Source organism: Dermacentor albipictus, unplaced genomic scaffold, assembly GCF_038994185.2.
Source record: "Dermacentor albipictus isolate Rhodes 1998 colony unplaced genomic scaffold, USDA_Dalb.pri_finalv2 scaffold_15, whole genome shotgun sequence".
NCBI lineage: Eukaryota > Metazoa > Arthropoda > Arachnida > Ixodida > Ixodidae > Dermacentor > Dermacentor albipictus.
Genome location: NW_027225569.1, coordinates 5389676 through 5400565, shown reverse-complemented (window position 1 = coordinate 5400565; position 10890 = coordinate 5389676). Strand labels below are relative to the sequence as shown.

The window sequence follows — 10890 nt, the reverse complement described above, 5'->3', positions numbered from 1 at the left end:
AGCTTCTTCGACCTTCTGGACGATGTCTTCAGCATTGTTCCTTCTTGTTGGTTCGTTGTCTACCAGGAGCAGGGCGTCTAAAGGTGTTACACATCGTCCATAAACCAGTTCAAATGGTGTGAATTGGGTGGTTTCCTGAAGAGTCGTGCAGTATGCGAATCTCACGTGTGTCAGAATTTGGTCCCATAACTGGTGCTCTACGTCAACGTTCATCGAGATAATATCGGCCACAGTTCTACTGAGGTGCTCCTTAAGTCCATTAGTTTGTGGGTGGTAAGCCGTAGTTTTTCTATGATTAGTGTTGGTCAGGATGACGATCTCCTGCATTAAGTCAGTAGGAAGTGCAGTTCTTCGATAGGTTATAAAGATGGAAGGGGCACCGTGACGGAGTATGACGTCATAGGCAAAGAACATCGCGACTTTTTTATTGCTTCTGCGGGGCACAGCTTTTGTTTCAGCGTACCGCGTTAGATAGTCCGTTGTGACGACTATACATTTGTTGCCTGCGGATGACGTAGGAAATGTATCGAGAAGATCCATTCCCACGTGTTGAAACGGTGCTGGAGAGTGTCAAGGGGTTGCAGAAGACCAGCGGGTTTGAAATATGGAACCTTGCGTCGCTGACAATCGCGGCAACATCTCACGTACCGCTGAACTGAGGAGAACAGTTGTGGCCAGGAATACTGCTGGCACATGCAAGGTAAGGTCCTGGAAAAGCCTAAGTGTCCGGCACACTGGTCGTCACATGCTCGCAACCCTTCTTCGCGCAGTGAAAATGGGACAACGAGAAGGAACGTTTCTTGGTTGTTTTCGAAGTTCTTTTTGTAGAGGACGTTGTTATAGACGCAGTAAGAAGTCTGCAATTCGTGACATCGCTCGTGGGACAACAACGTCGGCTCCCTGCAGGTATATGATGAGGGCAAGCATTGTGCTATCTGCACGTTGGAGGTAAGCCATCTTGACAGCGTCTCATGTTCCAAGAAATGGGATGTCTTGCTCTAAGTCACTTGACTTCAATTGTATAGGTGCGCTTAGGAGGCAGGGGGCATCGCAGCGCTTCTGTCCGTATCGATAAAACGCCGTGACGCCGCTCTTCTGAAGGCGGAGGCTCCAAGGAGTGAGGCGGCCTGAAAGGTCCCTAAGACTCGCAAGCGAGCAGAGTGAGTGATGGTCACTTACTACTCGAAAACATTGGCCGTACAGGTAGGGTCGGAACTAGCCGATGGCTCAAACGACTGCGACATATTCGTGGAATAGTTGACTTCCGTTTTGCTAGACTGTGGCTCGTGAAGGCTACTACTCGTTTGGCGCCGTTTTCTCACTGGACGAGTATGGCACCGAGCTCACCTTGCTGGCGTCTGTAATGATTTCTATGTTAGCCTTGTCCTCGAAGTGCGCGAGTACGGGGGCTGTTTGCAGTCGCTGCGGCAATACTGTAAAGGCTGCTTGTAGCTGTTCTGTGCACTCGAAGGGTACATCTTGGCGTGTTAACTCGTTAATGGTTCGGCAATACTTGAAAATCCTTCGACAAAACGACGGTAGTAAGCGCAGAGCACTAAAAAGCGTTGAACTGCCTTCTTGTCAGTTGGACGCGCGAACTCTGCGATGGCAGCTAGTTTCTTGAGGTCTGACCGAGCACCGTGGGGGCTGAATACTTGTCCGAGAAATTGACCTCCTCAATGCCAAAATGACAATTCTCAAGCTTGATAGTCATATTTGCTTTGCTGATTGCCATGAGTACGTGCTTAAGTAGTTCTAGATGTTCATCAAACGTTTTTGAAAACACTACAACGTCGTCTAAGTAGACTAAGCATGTCTTCCATTTCAGTCTAGAGAGAACAGTGCCCATCATCCGCTGAAATGTGGCAGGTGTGGAGCACAGGCCGAATGGGAGGACATTAAATTCACATAATCCATGAGGCGTCACAAATACTGTTTTTTCACAGTCGCGCTCATTTACTTCGATCTGGCAGTACCCTGCCTTAAGATCCAAAGAAGCGTACAATTGGCGGTGGCGCAGGCGGTCCAGAGTGTCATTGATCCGTGGCAGGGGATAAACGTCGCGTCTGGGGACACAATTAAGCCGTCGATAGTGTACAAGGTAGCGTAGTGTATGGTCTTTCTTTTTAAGTAACATGACAGGGGACACCCATGGACTTATGAACGGCTGAATAACGTCATCATTAATCATGTTCTGGAAATGGCGCTTTATCACCTCCCTTTCCGTAAGCGAAACGTGGTACGAATGTTGACAAACGCAGCGTGCTGACTTGTAGGAATGCGGCGTTTTGTAACGGACGTGCGCAGTACTTTAGACTCGGTTGAGAAGTAGTAGCCAGAGAAGTCACTGACAATGCCGAGTAGTTGCTGTTTCTGTCCTTCCAATGAGCAGGAGTTAATCTTAATGTGATCACTCAGGTTGACCGTTTCCGATTAATTAGGCGGATAAGTTCCGAGCCAGGCGACATCCGTGAGGGCAGCGGCTTCATGGAGGAAGGTGAGAGCTCTACTTTGCTGTAAATGCTGACATTCGTTTTGGGAGTTTGTCAGTAGGACTAACGAGTGTCCGTTCAGAAGCTCGACGAGATCCCCTGCAATACAGATGTTCCGTTTAAGCATTAACGACAGGTTTACCTCGTCGATGCCCTCATAGCCATCCAATGCGTCGCACGTCACCAGGGTCAATAGGCTGCCTCTTGGCGGTACCGTTATGCTGTCATCGACGCTGTGCAAGGCGTTTTCGTTGTGGTTCTCGTCGCTAGCATCGCTTACTATGGCTTTTGCCGTAGAGAACGCCACGCTCAATTTCTCCAGGTCAATTATGCCTCCATTCCCCTGTAGAAAGTCCATGCCGAGTAGCAAGTCCCTCGAGCAACTGGGCAGAATAATGAAGACTCCGACGTACGTAAATCTGCGTATATGTATTCGAGCAGTGCATCTGCCCACGGGAATTAGTAGATGACCTTCAGCAGTATGGATCTGTGAAATCCACTTTGTAAAATCTTGCTCATAACCGACCTGTCCGAAGCACCGTCAGTTAAAGCTGTGACTTTGTCGTCTATGGTAAACACAAAGTCCGAGATTACAAATTGTTGATCACCACAATGCGCCTGAACGTCGGTTCATTGGCGTCCTGATCATCATCATCATCAGCTTAGTTACGCCCACTGCAGGGCAAAGGCCTTCCCATACTTCTCGAACTACCCCGGTCATGTACTAATTGTGGCCATGTTGTCCCTGCAAACGTCTTTATGTCATCCGCCAATTTAACTTTCTGCCCCCCCCTCCCCCCTGCTACACTTCCCGTCCCTTGGAATCCAGTCCGTAACCCTTAATGACCATCGGTTATCTTCCGTCCTCAGCAGATGTCCTGCCCATGCCCATTTCTTTTTCTTGATTTCAACTAAGATGTCATTAACTCGCGTTTGTTCCCTCACCCAATCTGCTCTTTTCTTATCCCTTAACGTTACACCCATCATTCTCCTTTCCATAGCTCACTGCGTCGTCCTCAATTTAAGTAGAACCCTTTTCGTAAGCCTCCAGGCTTATGCCCCGTAGGTGAGTACTGGTAAGACGCAGCTATTAAACACTTTTTTCTTGAGGGATAATGGCAACCTGTTGTTCATGCTCTGAGAATGCCTGGCAGATGCACCCTAGCCCATTCTTATTCTTCTAATTATTTTCGTCTCATGATCAGGATCCGCCGTAACTACCTGCCCTAAGTAGATGTATTCCCTTACCACTTCCAGTGCCTAGCTACCTATTGTAACTTGCTGTTATCTTCCGAGGCTGTTAAACATTACTTTAGTTTTCTGGAGATTCATCTTGAGACCCACTCTTCTGATTTGCCTCTCCAGGTCAGTGAGCATGCACTGCAATTGGTCCCCTGAGTTACTAAGCAAGGCAATATCATCAGCGAATCTCAAGTTACTCATGTATTCTCCATTACCTTTTATACCCAATTCTTCCCAATCCAGATGTCTGAATGCCTTCTGCAAACACGCTGTGAATAGCATTGGAGAGATCGTATCTCCCTGCCTGACACCTTTCTTTATTGGGATTTTGTCGCTTTCTTAGTGGAGGAGTACGCTGGCTGTGGAGCCTCTATAGATATCTTTAAGTAATTTTACATACGCCTCGTCTACAGCCTGATTCCGTAATGCTCCCATGACTGCTGAGGTTTCGACAGAATAAAGCGCTTTCTTGTAATCAATGAAAGCTACATATAAGGGTTCGTTATATTATGCATATTTCTCTATCACCTGATTGATAGTGTGAATATGGTCTATGGTTGAGTAGCCTTTAAGGAATCGTGCCTGGTCCTTTGCTTGAGAGAAGTCTAAGGTGTTCTTGATTCTATTTGCGATTACCTTAGTAAATAGTTTGTAGGCAACTGACAGTAAGCTGATGGGTCTAAAATTTTTGAAGTCTTTGGCGTCCCCTTTCTTACGGATTAGGATTATGTTAGCGTTCTTCCAAGATTCCGGTACGCTCGAGGTCACGAGGCATTGCGTATACAAGGTGGCCAGTTTCTCTAGAACAATCTGCCCACCATCCTTCAACAAATCTGCTGTTACCTGATCCTCCCCAGTCGCCTTCCCCCTTTGCATAGCTGCCAAGGCTTTCTTTACTTCTTCCGGCGTTGCCTATGGAATTTCGAATTCCTTCAAGCTTTTCTCTTTTCCATTATCGTCGTGGGTGCCACTGGTACTGTATAAATCTCTATAGAACTCCTCACCTACTTGAACAATCTCATCCATATTAGTAATGATATTGCCGGCTTTGTCTCTTAACGCATACATCTGATTCTTGCGAATTCCTAGTTTCTTCTTCAATGCTTTTAGGCTTCCTCCGTTCCTGAGAGCATGTTCAATTCTATCCATATTATACTTCCTAATGTAAGTTGTCTTACGCTTCCTGTGTCGTCCTGATCGAAGATATTTAATGCCCTCGGCATCAGCGGCCTCACCTCCGCTGGGCGCTTGACTGAGTTTTCCGCGTTTGTAGGTTTGTACAAACGGTGCCTACGAGCTCCTCGAGAAAACGCGGGACTTGGCGTTTGGTATCGAGCGAGCAATGAAGTACTGGGCTCGTGTCTTTGGTGCTCTAATGAAGAATCGCGACGCGCGATGAAGTTCTCTATCTCCATGGATGGGGCGCTCACACGTGGTGGGCGAGGAGCACCTGGAGGGAACCTACAAAGACCCACGAGCCGATAGGGACACATCCTGTAGATGTGAACAGTTTCTCCGCGATGAAAGCATAGGAGCCTGAGGTCAGTAGCCCGCTCGATAGACGATGATGCCTGAATACTACTTCTGTTTGTTCTATGGGGCGCATGACGTTTGAGGGGCCGTACAGTGATGGTCGTCGTACCGCGTCCGCTTAAATCGTTCGGACTGGCTTGCGCCATTGTGGTACATTGTAGCGTTCAGGAGCTTATATGAATTGCCTAATCTCGTCGCGCACTACCTCTGCCACAGTTTTTCCCGCTGTCGGCGCGTTGGGTACATGAAATTTCTGGAACTCTTCTCGTGCCACAGCCCTGATCGATTCCAAAGTCATGGTAGCAGGCTGTTCGAAAATTACATCACGTTGCGGTCGTACTGTCTGGCACGCTGTCGAAGGGCCCTTTTCATTTGTCTCTTCAGGAAGGGAGTTCGCGAGTATAGTGTGCGGATTTCAAATAAGCATAGCAAAGATTACTCACTTCACACCTCGCGTCAGATGTCGGACCTTCTTTACTTCCGCCATTGAGGCATCCGCACGTCTCAAGAGCCGAGCCATGACTTCAGTATGCGTGGTGACGCTCTCGTTCGGGGCTTGGAATCTTGCCTGTATTGCCAACTCTGCTCTCTCCTTCCAGTCCGTGTTGGAGCAGATGTGCTTAGATACCCTCGAAATTCGTCCCATGAAGACAATGCAGCTTCATCGTTATGGAACAACATCCTGGCATAGTCTTGGAGCACGAAGTACACTTTGCGATAATTGCTCTCTTCGTTCTATTCGTTGCATTCGGCGACCAGCTCAAGATGGTCTAGCCAACCTTGCAAGTCTTGAGTAGCATCACCATGGAATGCAATTGTCGTCTGTAGCTGGTTGACGACGAACTGCACCGGCACAAATCCGCAGCAGAAGACTGTGGACTCAGGTTCATCGTCCGGATACACTGGGGCAACAGACCGTGCTCAGGTTGAACCCCTTGCCGACGGTGGCTCGTACTTACGTGTACAGGGGTAATTTCTCCCTGACATCATTTCCCACATTAGAGTACAATAGCAATTATAAGGCGACCACAATTATCAGTTGTGACGGTTTCAGATCTATGTCCCAAACTTCGGCATATAAGCAAGAGACTTCCAGCTGCGAAACTTGTGTCATGGGTTACACACACATCATAAGTTCTTATAAACATTCGCACTATGTTGTCTGTATGTTCGTGGGATTCTGTTTTAATTTTTTGCACGGCAAGTATATCTAGCTCGTTCTTTCTTAACAACCTGAAGATTGGTTCTGTCTTCTGTTGGAGGTAAGCATGCTTATATTAAGTTTTGCTGGTTGAATGTTATTTTTGATATCACACCCAGAGCACAGCGCTTACTTATCCGTGCGATGTCTTGCTGAGCGATGGCAAGGCGCTGTTTTTATAGCTTGGCTTTGTCGTCGCGTTGAATCGACGAGGAACGCCACGTGTTCGCGGTGCATTTCTTTGCGCCAGTTACATGGTTCTGATCATTCTCCTTCTGATGCCGCATACGTTCGGGTAAAGGCCCAGCCGTGTCCTCGAGGCGACACTTTATAACAGCAACGTACGTATCCATGGTTGTGCAACTGCTTTTCACGAATGGAATCGACGCCGCGCCTCCCCCGTTGTCCTCAGGCGAGTTGCTCTTGTCACAGCGTCTCCGGTGCTGTGTGAGTCCTCGTCTGCCACCGTGGCCTCGACAGCAAGCGCCTCTTCCCGGAAGCTACATTCAGCTTGGCCGGAGACCTCGGCGTTAACGCCATCCAGCGCAGTCTGCGTTCCTGCAGACGCCGCCACTCGCTTTGCCTCGTCATCCATTAAATGTCCACCTCGGTCGCAAGGCACTCCGCGGCTAGCGATGCGGGCATAGTATCTTGAGCAGACATGTAATTCGTGCACAAAAGCCTTGCATTGTTCGCAGCGTGGGACTTCGCGCTCACGTCGACTATGGCCTGTGGTACGGCATTTGAGGCTTATGTGCGCACGAACTGGCAAGACAACTAGCACTGTCCCTCCTTCCACTCGCATCTGATGGGGAATGAGCTAAATGGTTACTCCATGTCGTACGACAAGACGAACAACCCTGAATGTCCAATCAGCGGATTCAAAATCAGCTGTTTTCGATTTGTGGTTGCTCACTTTGACCTCTCCAAATTCCATGGAGGCTACGTATAGCCGCGTCTGTGACATTGAAAGCTCGCCAGTGAATCTTCACGCGTATCTCCTGCTTTTCTGGATAAATCACTAAGCACGTACGGTCATTATCAGTGATGTGGTCTGCGCGATGTAGCGCCTTCTTTGCTTCTTCGGACCGGAAGTTTATCAACGAGAAAGAGATAGCAACGAGAGGAAAGGCAGGGAGGACAATCAAACGAGCGTCCGCTTTGCTACCCTACACTGGAGGTGAGGGAAACGGGGGAGTAGAAAGAAGAAAAGAGAAAGGAAGTGATGACTGTGTGTGCAGTAAAGCACCGTGACACCAAAGTGGAATTCCATAGCTAGTGATCTGCGTTGATCACATCTGGGACGACCAAAGTGCCAGTGGTCGTTGCGCGATTAGGAGGCCGTGGGTGAGCTATGGGGCTTACTCGAGAGTTGCAAGCATTGGATTAAGATAACCCAGTACTGTATCCAGTACCCAGCTCTGCACTTCTCGCTGATAGAGTGTGGAACTTGCTGAAAAGTACACGAATGATGTCTATGAGGGACCGAAGCATCACAACCACTTGCTAGTCTCCTTCGGATAATTTAACGGGAGTCGTCGCTGTGGATTCTACCGCGGTGCGCTCTATCCTTTGATGTGACTGTGGCATCGGCTGTGGCATCGCTCGGGACTCCGGCTGTACCTCCGGCTGCGGCTTCAACTGTGACTTCAACTGTGACTTCAACTGTGACTTCAACTGTGGCTTCAGCTGCGCCATAGGCTCTGGCCCCGGCAGTTTCTTTGGCTGTGGCTTCAGATGGGGCGGGGGCTGTGGCTTTGGTAGCGCGGGCCAAGCTTCAGTATTGGTATTGTGCGGCATGACTTTAGGCTCGACTTCACCAGGCATAGGGGGCAGAGGAGAAAGAGTTGTTGGATGTGGCGTGCTCTTCACGGAGGCATATCTGTTTCTTGACGTCCGACGGCGTCGGGAGCGTCGTTTTATAAGGAGCGCAACAACTTCCCGACGAGACGAATGGTCTCTCGCCCTCTGCTTCAAGACTTCTCTTTCCTTCTTCATTTTGGGACAGTCCTTGCAGGTTCGTGGGACCAAATTCAATTGGGGCATTTCAGAACCGTGGCTGTACAGGAGCCTGCAACGTGGAGCTCTGTGCAGCGCGAGAAAAGTCTCGTGTTCCCGCACACAGCGCTCACGTGTCCCCGCCTCATGCAATTGCGGCATTGGAGTGGCCTTCGAATAATTGGTGGCGCGGGGTGTCTAAATTGGCCTATTCTAGTGAAGCCATCAACGGCTGGTTTCACTAGAGCAGGCAAGTCAGCGCTGGAGATGGAGACGTCCGCGTCGTAGATGACGCCAGTAGTGGTGTCACTGTCCAGAGGAATATGTGAGCGGACCTTCATGCCGCCAAGTTCCGTAAGTTTGCTAAAGGTTCGCAGCGCCGTCTCATGTATACAACGTCAATAGCCAAGGCATTTTTTCGTATGTTGACCCTGACGTCCGCGACTTGACTTGGCGTCACTGCTTCACGAAGCACCAAGACAGACTGTCCGTTGAGTCGCCTCAGGTTGTCAGTAGCGAGTTCTGGTACACATAGAATCATACTGACGGAAGTATTCGGAGTTGGTCCCATAGTCGACGTGCTTGCAAACAAGTAAGCCCTAGTGTCTCTTTGTTTCGCCTTGCGGCTTTTGAGAAGTCGTCATCGGAGAAGTCCTCACTGCAGAGCGACTAGACACTGGTATTGTCGCGGTCGGTGTCGCTCTGGAGGCCAGTCCGCGTCTTAGACGCAGCCACCACCTTCTTTCTTTCTTTCTTTCTTTCCTTCTTTCTTTCTTTCTTTCTTTCTTTCTTTCTTTCTTTCTTTCTCTTTCATTCTTTCTTTATTAGAACATAAACATAGTCAAATATTTTGTCAGCCGGCCAAAGCAATGATGCTGAAGTCGCCATCACCAGTAGAGGCGCGAGGAGGTCAAGTTGCATGCGTGCGGCATCCCATGGTGGCTCCCCCGTGATATACACAGAAATTAGGCGAAAATAGCTGAGCTAGAAAAATAGCGTCCTGGCTGACAGACACTTCGTACTTGTCCTCTCATCAGCCAGACATGTGACATGAGGGGTGGGCGCCAATTCCGCTCACCGGCTGTATGACATTCGCGTCCTTTAAGGGCTTGCGAAAACCATCGATCCTGTAAGGACATCCTGCAATGTCCCACTGCAGGATGACAAAGGTTTTGAGTCCGCTTCCGGAGGGCAGTGGGGTCAGAACAACATGGTTGCCCATGGGTACGAAGAAGCACGAGTTATCAGCGCTGGCGTCGGCCGCTGTCGCAGCCTGTGGAGAGCCCTCCATCCTACGTCTGCACGCGTCGGTGACCCGAACTGCCCTGCTGTTTACCGTGAGAGCGAGATAGTCAGCAGTATGGGAAGACTGGGTGACTGACAGAATCACGGAATGCGGTTCCTTTAGTCAATGTAAAATATAATCCGTAGTCCTTGACTACGGCGTGCCTCATAATGAGATCGTGGTTTTGGCAGGTCAATCGAGAGAATTAAAATATTTTTTTCAGCGCTCAATACTACAATACAAGTTCGCTAAGGTGACTGTTTGGGCATGTTGGTCGGACATGAATGCTGCGCTCGTGTGTCTCAGCTTCTTCTTTGTCCTCATCTTGAACGCAAGAAGCTGCATTTGTGACCTACCAACATGCCCAAATAGTCAGCTTAGAGAACTTTATTTGTAATACATTGGGCTCATTGCTGCACGTTTCTCGTGACCAATGGGCTACCCTGGCCTTTAGCGCTAGTGCCTTTTGCAGAGCGCATTCAATTCGCTAGTGTGTCTCAGCCGCTGCTTTGTACTTGTCTTGGGCGCAAAAAGCTGCATTCACGTCAGTACTGCAGCACTACCGCACCAGACCAAGAACAACGACAGAAATCTCACTACACGACCGGTATATAACTCCGGTGATCTCTAGTTAGTGATGCTGGTTAACTTCCACGAAAAGAATAAAACGTAAAAAAATCAAATTAAAGAAAAAAATAAAAAATATGCGTCGGCCGGGAACCGAACCCGGGTCAACTGCTTGGAAGGCAGCTATGCTAACCACTATACCACCGACGCCACTGTTCCACGAGTGCGGGGCCAAGGCATATATAGGTTGGATATATTTGGAACTACGGTGCGAGGATCAGGTCTTCGTCGAAGGCGAGGGAAAGTGGAAACAGGTCATCGCCATGTATTGACCTATTTCGCCGAATCGCCGCCATAGCAATTCTCCATATGCATATGTTGTTTCAGTGCGGGCTGCACGCATTGTGATTCTACTGTCCGTGCTCTTTTCGTCTCGCAAAGGAGTGGACAGCTGGACAATGAAGTAAGCGATGGCCCATGCATAAACTATTCACTTGTACACGTGAGCTTAAACGCGAACAATGTTTTTGTTTCACTCTTACCGTAAAATTGTGGAACAGCCTTCGCAGCTA

General features: G+C 49.0%; 1 non-coding gene across 1 annotated transcript; it reads right to left on the bottom strand.

Moving 5' to 3' along the window:
• Positions 1-10456: 10456 nt before the first annotated feature.
• On the bottom strand, positions 10457-10528 carry TRNAG-UCC (transfer RNA glycine (anticodon UCC)). The gene has a single exon. It is a non-coding gene; the product is annotated as a tRNA-Gly (tRNA).
• Between the last annotated feature and the right edge of the window lie 362 nt (positions 10529-10890).